General features: G+C 50.8%; 1 protein-coding gene and 1 long non-coding RNA gene across 4 annotated transcripts in view; both read left to right on the forward strand.

Moving 5' to 3' along the window:
- The first annotated feature begins 399 nt into the window (after positions 1–399).
- LOC119052188 (uncharacterized) lies at positions 400–12483 on the forward strand. Its single transcript, XR_008390641.1, has 3 exons — positions 400–1268; positions 10322–10383; positions 12202–12483. It is a non-coding gene; the product is annotated as an uncharacterized LOC119052188 (long non-coding RNA).
- Positions 12484–15219: 2736 nt separating this feature from the next.
- SLC6A9 (solute carrier family 6 member 9) overlaps positions 15220–20165 on the forward strand; it is a 32085-nt gene continuing 27139 nt past the window's right edge. The window contains exon 1 of one of the 3 annotated variants that reach the window (XM_037149580.2): positions 15220–15398. The gene's annotated coding sequence lies outside the window, so the exon portion shown is untranslated. Of the gene's footprint in view, positions 15399–15576; positions 15648–19402; positions 19421–20165 lie in introns of those variants that run through there. The other 2 variants (XM_053660633.1, XM_053660634.1) reach the window with 2 other exon arrangements.

Raw genomic sequence — 20165 nt, forward strand, 5'->3', positions numbered from 1 at the left:
GTCTTAAGACTTCCTGTCATCCACTGTCCTGTCACTGAGATCTGTGTAAACCAGCACCCAGTGGTCCCTGCCCTCCGCCATCGACCACAGTTTCATGGAGTCAGGGCCACAGAGCTCCCGACAGACATGAGGCACAGAATACGAGTGGAGGCAGGAAGACAGAGACACAGATGCACAACACAAGGCAGGGAGGGGCGGAGAAACCCAGAGAAACAGAGAGACTCACGGAGACAGACAGTAAGAGGCCGGACCCCTACAAGGCCACAGCTGGTTATGCCAAATGGGTCACTAGGGACCCACTGAGGTCCCTCCCCCACCTCTGGATTAGACCTGGATTCTAAGAGTAAGGAGCTTAGACCCAGCGTGACAGCTAATCGCCCACACAAGGCCTCCGTCTAGGTCACCAAGCCCTGGGCAGCCCTATTCACCACGTTTACTCTTCTGCTCCTCCATCAGGTGCTCGCTCCACTGACAAGATTTCATCCCCAACATGCCACAGGGAGAGGCAAGAGGTCAGACCCTCCCAGCTTCCCCTCTAGTTCTGCCACCAGAATGCCAGGAGGAGGCAAGAGACACCCAACAGCATCAGGAGCGCTGGTGAGGGCTGGGGGACGGGGTCTGGACAGTGAGCTCGAGTTTCCCACTTGACTGTCTCAGAAAGGACCGGGCTGAGACCAGAGAAACATCTTCCTCTGAGTTGAGAGATGTGGTGGGGAGTGGATGATCCCTCCTTTTCTGGACCCTCTAATCTGCAGGGCCCCTGGGCGCCACCAATATGAGAGAATCAGGCCTGTGTTTGGGGTCTCTAAAAGACTTTAAAGCAGCCCCACCCCACACCATCCTGGTCTGGCCTGGTTGCCATGGTGATGCCCCAGTTCCTCCAGAGGCGGCAGCTGGTTCTTGAAGTGGGGGTGGTGGGGACAGTGGATTTTTGAGCTGAGGCGGGTTGGGGTGAGAGGTCAGTGTTGTCTGGGAACATTCTTGACCATGGCAGGAGCTGAAAGCCCGTGGTTTGTCTCCACTCCTGCTTCTGTCAGTGCAGGCCCGGCTCTTCCTGCTCCCTTCACCTCCAGGCTCCACGCCCGCTGCCGCCCCCGAGAGCGGCTGTCTCACAGGCTTGGGACAGACAAGCCCTAAACCTGACATGGAGGCTCAGAGGCAAGGACCCCATGTGAGGACCCGGTGGGGGATGGGTAAGGATGGGTGCTGGTCTCTCCGGGCGGAGCAGCTGCGTCACTGAAAGCAGTTGTTGAAGTGCCCAACTTGAGGTGGGTAGCTTTTGAATATAGACATTTAAAGGAATTGAAGGTCACTGCCATTCCTGGAGGTTTCTCTTAACCCCTCTGAGGTTGTGTTTTCTTGTTTATAAAAGAGCATCTCGCTTGTAGGGCCGTTGGGAGGATTCAATGAGAAAATGAGTTAAAGCTAACACCGGATGTGCTCAATAAATAGGAGCTTTTTAAAAGAAAGTGTGCCTAGAGACGAAGGTCGGACACCAGGGACTGGGCCGAGGCGGGCCAGCCCGCGGGCCTGTTCTGCCCTGGAAGCAGTCGTGAGCAACGCTTCTCATTGAGGAAGACGAGGCTGTACAGGGGGCAGCCAGCAACATACACGTTCCCCGAGGGAGCGAGCACGTCACCAGCCACACGGGGAACAGGTGGAAAATCTGTAGTTTCATGCACTGCAATGTAAGCAGTAAAATAAGCTTATTTTCTGTAGTACATTAATAATAACAAGGATCTAGGACAAAAACAAATAAGGACTCTTTTCTTAAATTGAAATATAATGAACGTATAACATTGTGTGAGTTTGAGGTGAACAAGATGCTATTTTTATTATTTTTTTAAAACCCTCACCCAAGGATATGTTTATTAAAATTTTTTGCTCTTTATATTTTTATTCTATTTTTCTATTACCGCTTATACCCTTTCCCACTCCCAGCCACCCACTTCCCCTCTGCAGTCGCCACACGAGTGTCCGGGTCCACGAGTCCTTTTTCTTTTTGCTCCATCTCTCCACCCCCAGCCCCTGTCAGAGCTGTGTCATCTGCTCTCCATCCAGGAGTCTGTCTCTGCTTTGCTTGTTAGTTCAGTTTGTTCATTGGATTCCACACGTGAGTAAATCATTGATATTTGTCTTCCTCTAACTGGCTTATTTCACTTAGCATAATATTCCCCAGGTCCATCCATACTGTGGCAAAAGGTAAAATTTTCTTTTTCTTTGCAGCTGAGTAGAGTTCCATTGTGTAAATGTCCCACAGTTGTTTTATCCACTCATCTACTGATAGACTTGGGCTGCTTCCAAACCTCGGCTATTGTAAATAACGCTGCAATGAACATAGGGGTGCTTATGTTCTTTTGAATTAAGATTTTGGGTTTCTTCTGATAAATTCCCAGAAGTGGGATCACTCAGTTATAAGGTACTTCCATTTTTAATTTTTTGAGGAAACTATACTGCTTTCCACAGTGGCTGAACTAATCTGCATTCCCACCAACAGTGCATTAGGGCTCCCTTTTCTCCACATCCTCACCAGCACTTGTTGTTTGTTGATTTATTGATGATGGCCATTCTGACCAGTGTGAGATGTTATCTCACTGTGGTTTTAATTTACATTTCTGAGATGATTAGTAATGTTGAGCATCTGTTCATGTCTATTGGCCATCTGTATGTCCTCTTTAGAAATGTGTCTATTAAGTCCCTTTGCCTATTTTTTAATTGGATTGGGGATTTTTTTGGTGTTTTTATAAATTCTTTATAAATTTTGGTTATTAACTTCTTATTAGATGTATCAGCAATTACATTCTCCCTTTCAGTACGCTGTCTTTTTATTTGGCTAATGGTTTCCTTTGCTGTGCGAAAACTTTTTAGTTTGTTGTAGTCCCATTTACTGCCTATGTTTTCTTCTAGGATTTTTGTGGTGTCGGTTCTAACATTTGAGTCTTTAATCAATTTTCAGCTTATTCTTGTGTGTGGTGTAGGAAGGTGGTCCAGTTTAATTTTTCTGCATGTATCTGTTCAATTTTCCCAACACCATTTATTGAATAAACTATCTTTAGCCCATTGTATGTGTTTGCTTCCTCTGTCAAATATTAATTGACTATAAAGGTGTGGGTTTGTTTCTGGCCTCTCTCTCTATTCTGTTCCATGAATTTATATTTTCTGTTTTTATTGATCTATGCCAGTACCATGATGTTTTGATTACTATAGCCTTATAGTATAGTTTGATATACTTTGTTTTCTTTCCCAAGATCTTTGTTGCTATTTAAGGCCTTTTGTAGTTCCATATAAGTTTTTGAAATATTTGTTCTAGTTCTGTGAAATATGTTATTGGTATCTTGACAGGAATTTTTAAATTATATTTTATTGATTATACTGTTACAGTAGTCCTAGTTGTCCCCCCTTTGCCCTCCTCCATGCAGCACCCTCCAATCCCTCGGGCAATCTCCCCCACCATTGTTCATGTCCATCGATCATGAGTGTAAGTTCTTTGGCTGCTCCATGTCCTATACTGTACTTTACATCCCCATGGCTAATTCTGTAACTACCTATTTGTACTTCTTAATCCCCTCACCTCTTCACCCATTCCCCTACACCCGTCTCACATATGGCAACCATCAAAATGTTCTCTGTTTCCATGATTCTGTTTATGTTATTCTTGTTTGCTTAGTTTTTTAGCTTCAGTTGCTGTTAGAAATGTATTTTTTGCCATTTTGTTGTTCATAGTTTTGATCTTCTTCTTTTTCTTAAATAAGTCCCTTTAACATTCATGTTATAATGGATTGGTGATAATGAACTCCTTTAGATTTTTCTTGTCTGGAAAGCTCTTTATCTGCCCTTCGATTCTGAATGATAGCTTTGCTGGGTAGAGCAATCCTAGCTATAGGTCTCTGCTTTTCATGGCTTTGAATATATCTTGCCATTCCTTCCTAGCCAGCAAAGTTTCTTTGGAGAAAGCACCTGACAGTCTTATGGGATCTCCCCTGAAGGTAACTAACTTCTTTCCTCTGGCTGCTTTTAAGATTCTCTCTTTATCCTTGGATTGAGCGCGGGCCTGCGAACCACACGATCTCGGTTCGATTCCCAGTCAGGGCACATGCCTGGGTTGCAGGCCGGTTCCCTGCAGGCCAGTTCCCAGCAGGGGACGCACAAAAGGCAACCATACATTGATGTTTCTCTCCCTCTCTCCTTCCCCCCTTCCCCTCTAAAGATAAATAAATAATAAAATATTTTTTAAAAAAAGATTCTCTCTTTATCTTTAACTCTTAGCATTTCAATTATGCTGTGTCTTGGAGTGGGCCTCTTTGCATCCATCTTGTTTGGGACTCACCGTGCATACTGGATTTGCATGTCTATTTCCTTCACCAAATTAGGGAAGTTTTCTTTCATTATTTCTTCAAATAGATTTCCAATTTTTTGCTCTTTCTCTTCCCCTTCTGGCAAACTTAGATGAGAATGTTGGACCTCTTGAAGTTGTCCCAGAGTCTGCTTATACTATGCTCATTTTTTTAAAATATATTTTATTGATTATGCCATTACAGTTGTCCCATTTCTCCCCCTTCATTCCCCTCCACCCTGCACACCCCCTCCCACCCACATCCCCCCAATTCAGTTTATGTCCATGTTTCTTAAGTTCTTTAGCTTCTATGTTTCCCACACTATTCTTGCCCTCCCCCTGTCTATTTTCTCCCCACCGTCTATGCTACTTATTCTCTGTACCTTTCCCCCACCTCTCCTCCTCCCACTCCCCTGTTGCTAACCCTCCATGTGATCTCCATTTCTGTGGTTCCACTCCTGATCTAGCTGTCTGCTTAGTTTGCTTTTGTTTTAGGTGTGGTTGTTAATAACTGTGAGTTTGCTGTCCTTTCACTGTTCATCTTTCTTATCTTCTTTTTCTTAGATAAGTCCCTTTAACATTTCATATAATAAGGGCTTGGTGGTGATAAATTCCTTGAACTTGACCTTATCTAAGAAGCACTTTATCTGCCCTTCCATTCTAAATGAAAGCTTTGCTAAATAAAGCAATCTTGGATGTAGGTCCTTGCCTTTCATGACTTGGAATACTTCTTTCCAGCCCCTTCTTGCCTGTAAGGTCTCTTTTGAGAAATCCGCTGACAGTCTGATGGAAACTCCTTTGTAGGTGACTGTCCCCTTATCTCTTGCTGCTTCTAGGATTCTCTCCTTCATTTTAATCTTAGCTAATGTAATTATGATATGCCTTGGTGTGTTCCTCCTAGGGTACAACTTCTTTGGGACTCTCTGAGCTTCCTGGACTTCCTAGAATTCTGTTTCCTTTGCCGTACTGGGGAAGTTCTCCTTTATTATTTGTTCAAATAACTTTTCCACTTGTTACTCTTCCTCTTCTTCTTCTTCTGGTACCCCTATAATTCAGATGTTGGAAAGTTTAAAGATGTCCTGGAGGTTCCTAAGCCTCTCCTCATTTTTTGAATTCTTGTTTCTTCATTCTTTTCTGTTTGGTTGTTTCTTCTTTCTGGTCCACTCCATTGATCTGAGTCCCAGTTTTCTTCCCATCACTATTGGTTCCCTGTACATTTCCCTTCATTTCACTTAGTGTAGCCTTCATTTTTTCCTCTAATTTGTGACAAAATTCAACCAATTCTGTAAGCACCCTGATCACCATTGTTTTCAACTGTGCATCTGATAGGTTGCCTATATCTTCGTTACCTAGATATATTGGCTCTGGGGCTTTGATCTGGTCTTCTGTTTGATCCTCCACCCCACCCCTGCCTCTGACCACGCCTATTATGTATGAGGGGTGGAGCCTTAGGTGCTGGGGGGGGCAACCCAGTTGCTAGGTTGTGAAGCTGCATGTGGGGGCGGAGTCAGAGAGGAAACAATGGCACTTGCTCCACTCTCTCTCGGATTTCAGTCCCCTGTGCCGCTTCCCACGAGCAGATTGGGCTCTTCTGGTGCTGGTTCCTTGTGTACATTCTAGGACCCTGTGGATCTCTCTAATGAACTCTCCCGTGAGGCTGGGAATATCTCCCTATGGTTTTAGGCTTTATTTTCTGTCGCCGGGGCCCTGGGTTGCACAGTCTGTCCTGCTGCCTGTTTTTCCCTAGTTTATCTGCATGCGAATGTGGGACCATTGTTGGTCCCACGCTGCCTGTGCTCCTGGGTCTGGCAGCCACAGACTTTTCCTGCTGCAGTCCCTCTCCACTGGCCACCGACTCCGCCCCTCTTACCGGTCTGGTTGACTGATTGTTGAACTTCTATACAGTTCAATTTCCTGTCTGTTCTGGTTGTGTTTTTGTTTCTAAATCTTTGTTCTCCTTAATTTTGGTTGTGTGCGAGGCATAGTATTTTCACCTATGCCTCCATCTTGGTCGAAAGTTGATATACTATGCTCATTTTTTTTTATTCTTTTTTCTTCTTGTCATTCTGCATAGTTGCTTTTTGCTTCCTTATATTCCAAGTTATTGATTTGATTCTCAGCTTCACCCACTCTACTGTTGTTTCCCTGTAAATTGTTCTTTATTTCGATAAGTGCATCCTTTGTTTCTGACTGGATCTTTTTTATACTGCTGAGGTCTGCACTAAGTTCCTTGAACATCCTTATAACTAATGTTTTGGACTCTGCATCTGATAGCTTGCTATCTCCATTTCATTTAGCTCTTTTTCTGGAGTTTTGATCTGTCCTTTCATTTGGGCCATGTTTGTTTGCCTATATTTTGGCAGCTTCCCTGTGTGTGTCTCTATATATTAAGTAGACCTCCTTTGACTTCCTGTCTTGATAGTGTGGCCCAATGTAGCAGATGTCCTGTAGGGTCCAGTGGCACAGCCTCCCCTATCACCCAAGCTGGGTACTCATTGTGCACCCTTCATGTGGGCTGAGTACACCCTCCTCTTGTTGTTGAGCTTTGGTTGCTGTTGGCAGATCAATGGGAAGGCTTTACCCAGGCCAGTCAGCTGCCAGGACTGGCTATGACCACCAACCACCATCCTCCATGGAGGATCAGCTGTGCAGGGGCAGAGTGGTGGTGCTTTGACCTGGTCCGTAGCTGTCCACTGGGTGTGCTGGTCCTGGGGTTTCCCCGGTGATGCAGGCCAAGGCCAGCCCCTACCTGTGTTTTGCCTTGGTCTCCCTGCCTGAGCTATAAAGCAATCTGAGATGGTTGCTACTTGTGCTGGGCTTGAAGATTCCCAGGTGAAGCCAAGCTGTGAATCTAGTCTGGCTGCCGCTAGTGTCTGGCCTGGAGCTCACTGAGGCCAGTTGTTGCTTATTTAATAGGAATTAGAAAGTTGTGAAGCATAAGCTAAGACAGGGGTATCAAACTCTTTGTTACCAGGGACCATATCAATCTCACAGTTGCCTTCAAAGGGCCAAATGTAATTTTAAGACTATATAAGTGTAATTACTCCTTAACAGTTAAGCGAGAGCTTGGCACTGCCGCCAGGTAGAAACAAGGTACCAGGCAGGATAAAACAAGGTGGAGGGCCAGATTTGGACTGTGGGCCTTGTGATTGCCACTTGTGAGCTAAGACCAGACAAACATGTAGGAAAGCAGCTTGGATGGACCCGTAAATTGGGTGGGGTGGAATCTCTGGGGATCTCCAAGGTGAGTCACACGGTGTTAGGTTGATGGAGTCACAGATATGGCACCAGCTTGCTGGCTCTGTCGGGGGAAGGCTCAGAAAAATGACAGTGGTCTCTGCTCACCTTGATGCCAGCCACTTCAGTTCCTCCGTAGACGCCACTAGAGTCTTTCAAGCTGCTGCCCCAGTGTTGGAGCTCAGAGAAAGTGAGTCTGAGTAGGCGAGTTCATTTGTGAATTCTGTAAGAGGAACTGCTTGAGGGTCCAGCAGTTTCTCCACCAACTCAATGCCTGCTGGTTTTTGTAGCCAGAAACTGTGCAGATTTACCTTCCTGACACTGGAACCCTGGGCTGTTGGGCCTGGTGTGGGGTTGGGACTCCTCACTCCCGAGATATCCCTCCCAAATTTTTATCCGCCATACAGGTGAGGGACCAGCCCATTCCGTATCTGCACTCCTCCTACCGGCGTGCATGGATGTGGTTTCTTTAATCCGTAGTTGTCAGGCTTCTATTAAACTTGATCTCTGAAGGTTCTTCATGACGGTTGTCATCTCTTTTCGTTGTAATTTTGATGCGGTTGCATTAAGAGGTGACTATGTCCACCTACACTGCCATCTTGACTGGAAGTTCCATTGGGTGGTCTTGCCCTTTGAATAAATATTTTATCTATGCATGATTTAATTCTAGTACTAGCCATTTGGTTCAGGGATAAATATTGAATCACTAAGTTATGAAGATCTTCCAAATATTGACATATTTCATGTTACAATGCAAAAAAACCCCACATGCATTTGTTAATGTCATTACCAATCTCACTAAAATTGAGAAGCTTTCAAACTTACAGTAGCAGATAGAAGTTTTCCAAATTCTTTCATTTTAAAGTTTTAATTTTATCATTGGCAACAAACATGAATAGTTTTTTTCCCCCCTTGAAGTGACAGGCTCACTCCATCCACTTTCCAGAAAATGTATGCCAAACATCCAAGTCTGAATTTTTTTTGTCACTTGTTGTTTTAAGTAAAACTAGTGTTCAGTACAAAAGTGACTTTTGGCTCACAACTCAGCCTCGTAAGTGCTTTTCCTTGAGATAACGATCACTCTTCAGTCAGCAGAAGACATGCTTTATACACACTTCCCATCTGTCACGCAAAGTATAAAGAGATGTACTCAAGGGTTAAAAGCTAATAAAATTAATAATTTTACTGCTTCACCAAGGAAATTTCTAAGTGAACTGGCCCTTTTTCCCCTTCCTTCCCTCCTTCCCTCCTTCCCTGTGGAGGAATCCTGGCAGAAACAATGCAAGAACTGCCAGTACAGTTGGGAGCCACGCCCTGATCCCCCCTGGGTGCCAGCAGCCTTACCCACTGCTGCTCTTGAATCATCAGCACAAGTATCAGCAAAGTGAAAATGGCAAGTAACAGTTTAGTATTAATATGACAATGATTTTTTGCCATGTGGATCCCCTGTAAAGATCTTGGAGATCCCCAGAATCTGTGACTACCATCTAGAGAAAAAATGAGAACTGACCCACTCAAATTAAAGAATTAAAATAGCCACGTTTACTTTCCTTTTTAATGACTTTTCTGAGATATCATGCAAAGGTTTGTAATATGCTTTCAACAAATATCCCATGGAAAAAAATGAAAGCCAACTCCATTTGTGGTACTATTTACTTTTACTTCCCCCCCCCAAAAAAAAAGGCAGGGGAGAGGGGAGAAATAAGAATGGGGCAGGCCCACGGGAGAGCAGCAGGCATTTGCAGTCATCCATCGTGAGTGTCCTGGGGCGCAGACGCAGTCCTGGGACTGCAAATGCAAGGGGTGCTGGGAACTCAGGGCCCTCTGTCACCTCCCCCACGCAGTCCCACCAGCCACACCACACGCCTGCACAGCACACACACACCACACAGGCAGACTAATTTCATACAACATCAGTGGCAAGCCCAACCATGGTTATGCTTGTGCAGTACACGCAGCCACACCGGGGCAACATGGAAATCCCAGCAGTCGATCACTCCACCTCACTGTGCTCAAGACCAATTCACACTCTCGTATAACTGTGAGTCGGAGAGATTCAGTGGCCATACAGCCAGTCACAGTTTCACTCAAACTATCAGTACGGCACATGAAACCTCTGCTGGGTCGCCACGCGGCCACGTGTGTGTGATGTTCACGGGGTGAGGGCATGGGTTCCAGAGACTGGCCAGCCAGCCCGGGTTCGACTTCCAGTTCTCCCACTCGCCGGTTCTGTAATCTCGGGAAAATTATTTCACCTGTCTCGGGCTTCGTTCTAGGAAATGGGAGATAATCCCTGCCTTGTAAACTTCATGTGAGGATGACATAAAATAACCAGACAGGTGACAGCATCTCGTCTGGACAGATGTGCCCCAGGGATCCAGTTGTAACTGCCACGTGTGGCTTTTGTCACCAGAGAATCTCAGGTCTCCACGGTTTCTTTGGGGGTCACTAGAAGAAATCAAGCCAGAAAGGCCAGGATTCTTGGAGAGGATCCCGGAGGCAAGCGCGGACTGGGAAGGGATGGGACTGTGTGTGCCGCTGTGCAGCTTCTGGAAGCCCCGGCGAGGCCCAGGCCATCCGAACGGGCTCTGGGTAAGGTGGGGACCTCCTGGTGAGCATCCTGATCCCGTCTCCTAGGAAGGAAGACGAGTGTTTCCTGTATTCCAGCCCTCCTCTGTGCTTCTTTCACACATATTTAATTCTCACAACAATATTATGGTCGAGTCCCTGCTAATAGTGTTCTCATTGCAGGATATTACAGAAACGAAGATCCCAGCTTACCCCCTATTAAGTGGAAGACCTAGGACATGAGGGTAGGCAGCCTGGCTTCAGAACCATGTTCCTAACCCCTGCTCTACATTGCTCTCCTGGGGACCCTTCCCCTCCCTCCTCCTGGGGCTCTGCCAGGACTCTGATCCCAGCTGTCTGCGCTGGGGCTCAGCCAGCTCCAGCTGACCCTGTCCCTTCTTCCAGCCAGCTCCCTGCCTGCACCCTGAGCCAGCCCATGGTAAGAGGCTTATCAAGCATGTGGGGGGGACAGATAAGTCAGGGCCCTTGCACAAGGCCTTATCCAACCCTGCCATCCCCAGCTGCTGGGAGTTGTGTGGAGGTATCAACAGATGCAGCCCCATCCACCCACCCACCTAGCCCTGCACCACCCACGCCAAAGCTTGGTGTCAGTGCCTGTGATGTCAAAATTCCCTGTGATATCATAATTTGTAGTGACAGAATTCTTCTGTCCCTCCTTCAAGTCTGAAGGGCTTACTTAGGTGAGATTTGGGGAAGTCAAGTCAGACAGGAGCCCCACTCAGGCTCCAGGCCAGCAGACCAGGTTGGGTAGACGGGGCAGAGGGGGTGTCACGGGATTCCCCCCAGGGTAGACAGCTATTTTGGGTGTCTGCTGCCCCACTTACAGCCACCACGCTTCCTGTCTTCCCAACCCAAAAAGGCTTTGGGTCTGACAGGGACAGGGCCTGCGGGAGGAAGCTCTAGGCCTGCTGCCAGCGACTATGGGGACCAGCCCCTCGCTCCCCACAGGGAAGCCTGAGCTCAGAACCTGGGGGTCTGAGAGAAGAGGGGCTTTACATGCCACCCCTTGGAAAAGCGGTGAGGCAGGGAGGGTTTATAAGGATGTCCGGACAGATGGACGTAATCAGACCCACTGTGACAGTCATGCATGTCAGCTTGCTGACACAGTCTATGCTCACAGCCGTGTACCAACACTATCACATGCCAACAGCCACTCATTCTCGCAGCCATGCCCTTGGCCACACAGCAGCCACAGACAGAAACATGTTGACCCCCAGTGAGAGAGCAGCAGTCCCATTGCCACGGGACCCACACAGAAGAGCAGGAGCCCCTTTTCTTTTATGACTGTCTTCCTAGAGATGAGCCCAACTCCAGCACACTCACAGGTGGGGAGTAAACTGGCTCCCACTTCACAGCTCCTGCAACCCTGGGTGGGGCAGGAGCTGGAGGAAAAGCCATCCCTCTCACAGCCCCTCTTGACCTCTCCAGACCCAGAAAGAGAGTTTCAAGGAAGTGGCGCAGCTGGCAACATTAGTGCCAGCCCCAGCTTTAGTGACGGCCACTGCCCAAATAACACCAGTCGCTGGAGGCACTCGGTCCTGTCAGGGCACCGCTTCTTCCCCTCTAGCTTCTTTTCCTGTGAATTGGGACACTGGGCCTCTGCAAGTTGGGTGTTAGGAACCGTGAGTGGCCTAGACATTGGGCACCCTCAGCATGAAGGCCCCTGGGTGATGGGCACTGGGTACTGGGAACTCTGCGTTTGGGTTTTTGACAACGTGGGGAGCTCTGGCACCCTTAACATTGGGACTTCTGGACTTTGGGATCTCTAAGGTATTTAGGTATATGGCCATTGGATGCTTGGATGTCAGGGCTGTCCCCTCAGGCAGGGCCAAAGTCAGCGTTTCCACCTGTGTGCCTGATTTTACCCACAGTCACTGAAGTCCAGCTGGACCCCTGCTGCGGGCCTGGTGGTTGACCTGTGCTGCTTCCCCCGGGTGGCAGGGCCAGGGAAAGCACAACAGGGTGTCCTGAGGGGCACATGGAACCCTGGGGCAGCTCTTGGATCTAGAACCAATCTAACTTGCTCGTTTGCACTGGGACAGGGGAGGGAAGGTGCCAGGCACTGACCACTGTGCTCCAAGTTCAAGAGAGGAAGAACCTGACAGCCAAGCCCAGACAGGCCACTGCCAACCATGTTTTCCAGCTTCTGGGGCTCCAACGAGATGAAGACCACTGGTGAAACTAGGCTGCGACTCAGTGTCCACCCTCCCCCCACTTCTCAGCAGGGCCCCCAGCAACCCTTCTCCCAGGTTCCCAATACTACCAGCTCCTGCAGTGCCCCCCAGAAGGGGCCCACATCTGGCCTCATCCCTATTGGCACCAGACGCACGCCTGCACTGATTCTGAGTTCCAGCAGAGGCCTTGACCCCCTGCAGGTAGAAGACAAATGAGGAAACCAGCCAGCGCTGGGGAGCTGAGGTTGGGTGCCATCCTCCAAGGAAGCAGCACTGGAACTGAGGCCCTGGGACTCTCGGCCCACAGTGGGCAGGGCCCAGCCAGCTGCCGGTTCTCCTGCCGCCCTGCCTCAGACCAGAGCAGGCCAGATATCTGACCCCAGTAGTCCTCCCGTCTGTCCCCAGACTTGATCCTCCCTACTATACATACATGCCCTTCTCACCCCCTGAGCCAGCTGGCTCACAGCCAGCTCTGATCTGGGCTCAGCCCAGACCTGCCTCCCTTGGGGCCTCGTTCTGGTCAGGGAAAAAAACAGCTGCTCCAGTCCCTGGTTTGTAGAGATGGCTTTTCAAACTAGAATCTTTTCTCACAAGCCTCTTGGGATTTAACTCACCGTGCGGTTTCCTGAAACCCTTTCTGGATCACGATGGGCAAAATACAACATCCATAAATATACTTTGTGTTATGTCATCTGTTTGTCTAGCAGAACCCTCATGGGCAGTATCTCTAACTTCCCTAAACATCACAGGGATAATCTCTTCTCCCCACCCCATGGGCTAAAGTGCTAGGCTGCCTCCCTGACCTCAGAGTAATTCCAAACTCTGTCTTCCTCTCTTCCCGGGAAGGCCTCAGACGGCTGGATCCTGAGCACCCCGCCCCCAGCCTGGCCTGAGGGACTACTGGGGTCCTGCTCTGAGTACCCCCAGCCTCCCTTGTACAGTGTCTTGAGGTATAAGGTGGGAAGCCCCACTTTCCCTGGGCTATGACAATTTTTAGAACCTTCACTGACACGCCCTGGTCTCACCACCACCCCTCCTAACCCCAGTCAAGGGGGAAGGAAGCCATCATCCCCCCTCTCGCATTCTCCCTTGTCCCCACTCCACTAAGTGGGAGCTTCTTCCCTGCCTTCCTGTGTGGTGGCCCTTTTTGTCAAGCCTCAGGAGGGAGGGAAAGATCAGAAGCTGAATTTATGTCCTGGCAGGAGAGGCAAGGAGGACTCTGATCAAATCTGCCCAGTCCCCAGAGCTGGGCACAGCCACACACCACCACACACAACTGCTGCGGTGCACACACAGTCACTCTGCCGTAAGATCCACCCACACAGACCCACAGACACAGAAAGCTGCTCGGGCAGAAGTGCACACACATAGACACAGCACCTACAATTCATTCATAGGAGATGATAAATCCCAAACACACCATGCATACTAGATTTGGGGACAAAGTAAAAATGGAAATCTTGCTGATGGGACCAGCCTGTCTTCCCAGATCTGATTAAGGCTCCGACATGAATAGGCTGTCAATTCTAAATAGTAGGGCCCTGGGGACGTCGGTGTTGTGCACAAAGTATGGTCTGTGCCTGACGCCAGCTATCGTCCTCAGTGTCTCAGACTGTAAATTAATAAAGGGGATCTCCCTCGTCAACTGATCTCATGCAAGTCTTGGCGGCTTCTTCTTCTTCTTTACTACTTTATTAATTTATTTCTAGAGAGAGAGAAAGGGAAAGAGAAAGAAGGAAAGAGAAACATTCAGTGCGAGACAAAACAGGGACCTGCTGCCTCTCACACACCCGGAGCCTGTGGACGTGGCCCAAAACCCAGGCACGTGCCCTGACAGGGAATTGAACCAGCGATGTTTGGGTTTGCAGGACGCCCAGGCAGGGTGCGCCACATCTTCCTGAAGGCTGGTTGTCCCCAGGGAACAAATAAAATGTGTTTTCTGGCCAGATAACTGAGGAACAGGCTCAAGGTGCAGAGGGGAGCTTATCTCTCCAGGTGGCCCCTTCCCAAGCAGGCGCCCCTCAGGAAGGGACAACAGTGTTTGTTCTGACTGGCCCTTACCCTCCCCGAAAACTGGGGGGTAAGCATACTGGGAAGCCCCTTTTTATAGCTGCCAACCATTTCTCCCAGAGGCAGCCTGCAGCAACGTAAGTATCACATGTAAGTATCTGTATTTCCTTAGCTCGTCCTCTCCATTTCTCCGGGGAGGAAACTGAGGCTCACCAAACCTCCTTTTGGCAAAGTCTTCCTTAGCTGGTCTGTCTCCCAGGGAGGGAGGAAGGGGCCCAGGTTTGTGTCTGCAGCCCATGTAACACAATAGCCAGAGTAGGGTTGACCAAGCCGGTGGTCAAAGGAGGGTCCCTGGAGAAACGACTACTCCCAAACCTAGTAGGACCCAGGCCTTACCCAGCTGTGCCCACAGTCCCTAGCGGCGCTGCTCCAAAGGGAATGGAATTTGCTCTCACTTCTCTCTAGGGGGAACGCAGGCGCAGAAGGCTGGGGGCCTGGCAGGCTACCTCCAGCCCCAGCCCCCCGAAGTGCTCCAGGCCTTCTGGCTTCATTCCAGCCTAGCCCGGAGGAGACGACATCTGCTTTCTCCAAGGGCCCCAGCTGGAGGGCAGAGAGGCAGGGACGGAGAAGGGGGCTCCTTCGTGGGGCCCCCTCCCAGGGGTTAGAGGGGATCAATCATTTGAAAGCTGGAGCGACTTGTAATTTTATTCCCTGGGAGGAGGAGCCTGAGAAGTCGGCCAGGAAGGGTGGGGATGCAGGGGGCGGGGGGGGGGGAGGGAGAGTTGGGCAGCCAGGGGAGCTGTTCAGGGAGGGGAGGGACTTGGCTAGGTCTCCCAAGCCTTCCCCACTCTCCAAACTTTCACCAAACTCTTGGTCCCCGCCTCCCCGAAACCAAAACACAACAAGCTCTAGAGGATCCGAGAGCAGCGCCGCGGGGCGGGCGGACTCTGGGCGGCACTAAGCCTCGGGAAGCTGATGCAACTTTCCCTTTAAGAAAGCCACCTGGGCGCACCGCGGTGCGGACCCAGCACGCCTGGGCCAGGGGCTGCAGCATGGTAAGGGGGCTGGGGGAAGGGGGCGCTGCAGCCCGCACCTTTGCTGGTCCTGCTGTCGGTCTGGGTGTTTGATGGCTCCTCGGGAGTGAACCCCAGGACCAGTGTGCGCGCGCGTGTATGTGTGTGTGCGTGTGTGAGTGAGAGAGAGAGAAAGAGAGGGAGAGGGAGAGATCGCGCATGCATGCAGGCATCTGTGGCTAAGAGTGTGGGTGCACGCACAGGAATGTCTGTCTCGCCGCTAAGGTCGGGGTAGGTGTGCGCGTCTGGGTGTCACCGCTGTCACCAAGGAGCCGCAGCAGGCAGGAAAGGAGGGGGGCCGCTCCCGGAGTGGGGGCGCTGCGTGCGGACGCCCGTTTGATCGGGGGTGGCGGGCGCAGGGTTGTGCGGGGAACGCTGGAACCAGAGTGTGTCGCGGTTTGTCTGGGCGCCAGTAGATCTGTGTGCCGGGGGGTCTACCGGGGCCGGGAACCGTCGGACAGTGTTTGCGCCCAGCGTGGTAGCTCCCGCTTCTTCTCTTCGCACTGCCGGCCACTCTGGCTGCCTATCTGGCCTCTCCAGCCCGCTCGTCTCCCTATCTGCCTGCCCAAACGCTGGCCCGGTGCTGGTTCCCGCGCGCTCGCCAGTCCCAGAAAGACACGCCAGAGAGTCCGGCGCCCTCTGGCTCTTTGTCCGGGACTCTCGACCATGGCTTTGGAGAAAAGACTACAGCCGTGGAGTTCTTTGCGGGCTGCCACCCTGGGAAGAATCTGTGCCTTCCCCGTTCCAACCTTCATTCTGGGTGCTTGTAGGGCGCGCCCGGGCGGCCACAGGTGAGGGCAGAGGCCTAGCAGCCAGGCTCCCACCCCAACCGGCACCCCGCACCCCGCACCCCGCACCCCGAAGCCAAGGCCAGGAGGGAGAAGAGACGGGGCCAGGGGCCCGGGCCAGACGGGAGGGGGTTTTACCCGGAGGGCCGGGAGGGTGCTGGAGCCCGCCCGGGGGCGGGGCGAGGGGGCGGGTACCTGGGCACCCCGGTACTTTTCCACCGCAGGGGGCGGGGGCGGGACCGCCGCGTCCACAGCAGCTGAGCGGCGCACACGTAGTAGCTGATGTAACGTCCCCCACCCCAACCTCTCACCCCGATTAAAGCAGAAGCGCCACGCTTCGAGGAATAGGGGTGCTCCGGGTGTTGCCGCAGCCCCAAAAGCGACCGCACCCCAGCCGGCAGGCTGGGGACCTCTGCTCAGTCGATGGGCCGCTTCTTAAAGGAGCCGCTCCTGCTTTCGGGCCTGCTCTCTGCAGGCCACACCTCCTGGTTGGTCACCAAATCCCCGGCTCTCTGACAGCTCCCACACAAAGCCTGAGTCTGTTTCTTTGCTGAAACCAGCCTGATGCTGCTGCGGCTGTTAGGGGGTAAAGGTTGGGAGTAAAGGAGTGGGAGATCAAAGACTCCCGAAGTGAGGGACCAACAGAAGGTTGGAGAGTGCAGTGGGTGAGGGGACTGGTTCTAGACAGGGAATAATAGGCGACACTGAGCATGCCCAAATATTTACAAGGACTGCAGAGAAAACGCCCCTTACTTGGCCTATACTGCGACCGCGGCGATACCAATCAGTGCCCAGCCCTAGGGACACGGAAGAATCCACCGCTGCCTCGGAGGTCTCTGTGGCTGCTGGGGCACCAGGTTTGGACACTCACAACTGTGCCTCAACACTGTGTGATCAGAGTGTCAGATATACACAGTGTGCTTTGGAGGTAGAGTGGAAAGATTGCAATTGAGAGGGAGAGAAAAAGGCTCCTTGAAGATAAAGGCACTGGGACATTTTGAAGATGGATAGGACATATACAGATGGAAATGGAGTCACGGACACTCAAGGAAGAGGGAACCACATGAGCAAAAGCATGGAACCAAGAACCCTCGGAATGACGAGTAGTCCCACGTGGCCTCAGGAGGCCCTGGGTGACCAGTCTGGGCTCAAGGCAGACCAAGGTCTCCTCCCCGGGCCCACAGCCCCTGCACTCCCTCCATCACACTGAATGGCGATTACACTTCCTCCGTCTTCTTCTTAAACGTGAGGTCCTTGAAGACGGGGGAAGAGCCTGACTCCTGTTCATCCCCAGGGAGGACTCCAGGGGCTTGGTCCAGGTGGACCCTTAAAATTGACTGACCTGACAGTCCCCCTTTGGGGGAGAGGAAAGACTGAGACTAAAGGTGGGCGGGTCCTGTGACTACATCTCACCACCCACCCTTGGGTGGCTCACAGGCAACTCAAACCCAACTTGCCCAACTCAGCCCATCCTCTCCCCATTCCAAACCGGCAGCATTCCTGTCTCTCAGGCTGGCGTTGGCTTTCTCCTGGTGCACCAGCAGAAGCCAAAAACCCTTCCTTATTCCTCACTCCCAAAGTCCAATGCATCACTAACTCCTACCAATGTTATCTTACATATTTTTCTCAAATCTGTACCCCTTTCCCCGCCTCATCGTCACCTTCCTAACCAAGCCCCCTCATGTCTGGCCTGGCCTGTTCCTAATTGATTTCCTCTCTTCTCTTTCTCCACACTGCATTTGGGGTGATGTTTTCCAAATGCACATTCTACCAATTGCTCCTCATCAATGACAACTCTGCTTTAAAGCCTTCAATACGTGGCATCAGCTTCAGGATAAAGACCAAAACCCAAGCCCCAGAAGCCCCGGCTCTGCTCCTCTGTCTACATCCACCTTTGGTCACTTTCTCGCTGGCTCTTGAGCCACAACCTTATGGTCTTTCCTACGTTATTTCATTTGCTTAAATCTTCCTTCCTCTTCCTCCTTCACTATTGCCACTTTGCTGACTTAACTCCCTCTGACTCTCAAATGTCATTCTCTCAGGGAAGCCCTCTGAGACTCAGACAGGAGGTCAGCCCCCCACCCTTTAAGCATCTTTCTCCTTCACACCCTTTGTCTCAGTGTATAATTGTATACATTTGAGACACCAGCTTTACTCATTCCCCTTATCCCGTAAGCTGCAGGAAGGCGGAGACCCATGAGTTCTTGGTGCTAGCACAGGTCTAGCCCAGAGGAAGCCTAAAATAAATATTTGTGGAGTAAATGAATTGTGGCCAACCTCAAATGCCTGATAAACAGTTTAGGCCCTATCCTGCTGGCTGTGGAGAACTACTGGAGGAAATCAGAGCTTTGGGACTTTGGGAAGATTAATGGATTGGAGGGGAGGAGAGTATGGAGGCCTTGTAGTCCAGTGAAAAACAAAGCAGAAACTTCCGAATTTACAAAGGATTATTAGCCCCACCTTCCAGACAGACAACACTGAGGCTCAGAAGGGCTAAGTAACTTGCTTGACGTCACATAACCTAGTGAACGGCAGAGCCAGAATTCCAGCCCAGGGCCACCAGGTGCTAGAGCCCAGGCTCTTCATCACGTGCTGAACTTGTTGTCAGGGGTGGGTCAGGGGCCGCCTGGTGCCTGCATAACGTGCATCTCCAACACCTAGAAGAGGGCCTGGCAGGTCGTGGTCCTCGGTTCTTTTTGCATGGATGGCTGGGGCCATGTAACACAAATGGCAGAGGCTGGAGAAGCAGCAGATCTGTACACCGAACTCGTAGAGCAACCAGCAAGCCACCTTCTCCACAGGAGTCTGCGAGCACGCCAAGGGCATGGGCTGTGTTTGCATTCAGTGCTCTGGGACATCCTGAGTGAGAACAGACTTAAATTCCAGTGCACAGTGCCCTCAATTTACTCACCTGACCAGAAGGCATAATTCCTAATCCATGGGGTGGTTCTTATTGCCATCTGCTGTTATTGCTGTCACCACTGTCATTATTTGTTAGCCGAAGAGAGACAGCTTTGGGGGAAGTCAAATCTAGAGCTTGCAGCTTGGAGGGAAGGGTGTGGTGAGTAAGGAGGGCAAGGGTGTGATTTTAAGGGAGCATGGCACCCCTCTCCCGACTGCCCCCAGAAAACCAAAGCTGTGAGCAGGGGCCTCTTCAGGTGGACACAGTGAGAGGCAGAGGGACCAGCATGGCTGACTAACAAAAGGGAAATGGTGGTAAGTCACATCCCCACCTGCAGCAGGCTATGCAGGAGACCTGGTGGGCAGGGCCAAGGCCGATTTGCATAGGCAAAGAGTTTCTCCCCCCCCCCCCCCACTCTTAAGCCTTCCAAAGACTTCCTGGGCCTGTGGGTGAGAGGTGCCATTGCCAGGTGGCTGTGGGTGGGGCAGAATGGCACAGAACAGCCTTTGGAGCAGAGTCTGCTATGAGGGAGGGTGGAAAAGTCCCCAGAGGCTGAGCCCATTCCTTCCTGAGACCAGGCCTCGTGGAGGTCGAACGTCCTTGTTCGTCTGACCCAGGCTTTTCCTCCTGTGAGAAAATTCTTTGAGTCTCCCCAAAGGTTGATTCCTCTGCTATGGCCTGTCAGAAACGGCCCTCTACCGTCTGCATCTGACATCACACCGGTATACACCTCCCTGGCCTTGCCTGCTGCCCCTCCAGCCCGCCAGCCCCACGTTGCCTCTCATGTGCATCCTATAGGATCTCGGCTGACCCTCATTCCAGGGCCTCAGCCTTACCCACTTCCCTTCAATGCAGCCTACGCTGCCTGCAAGCTGAGCACTGTGCTGCGTGTTGGGAACAGAGGGGTAAACAAAACACAGATCCGAGCCCTTGGGGGACCAACGGACTCATGGTTGACAGACTTAAAGGCAAATTAGTCTAATATGAGTCAGTAAGGACACTAGTAGACATCTGTACAAAACAAAAAGGAGGAAGCAATTTGTTCACTCTGGTGAGGGA

This window comes from Artibeus jamaicensis, unplaced genomic scaffold (assembly GCF_021234435.1).
Source record: "Artibeus jamaicensis isolate MK-2021 breed Jamaican fruit bat unplaced genomic scaffold, CSHL_Jam_final scaffold_847, whole genome shotgun sequence".
NCBI lineage: Eukaryota > Metazoa > Chordata > Mammalia > Chiroptera > Phyllostomidae > Artibeus > Artibeus jamaicensis.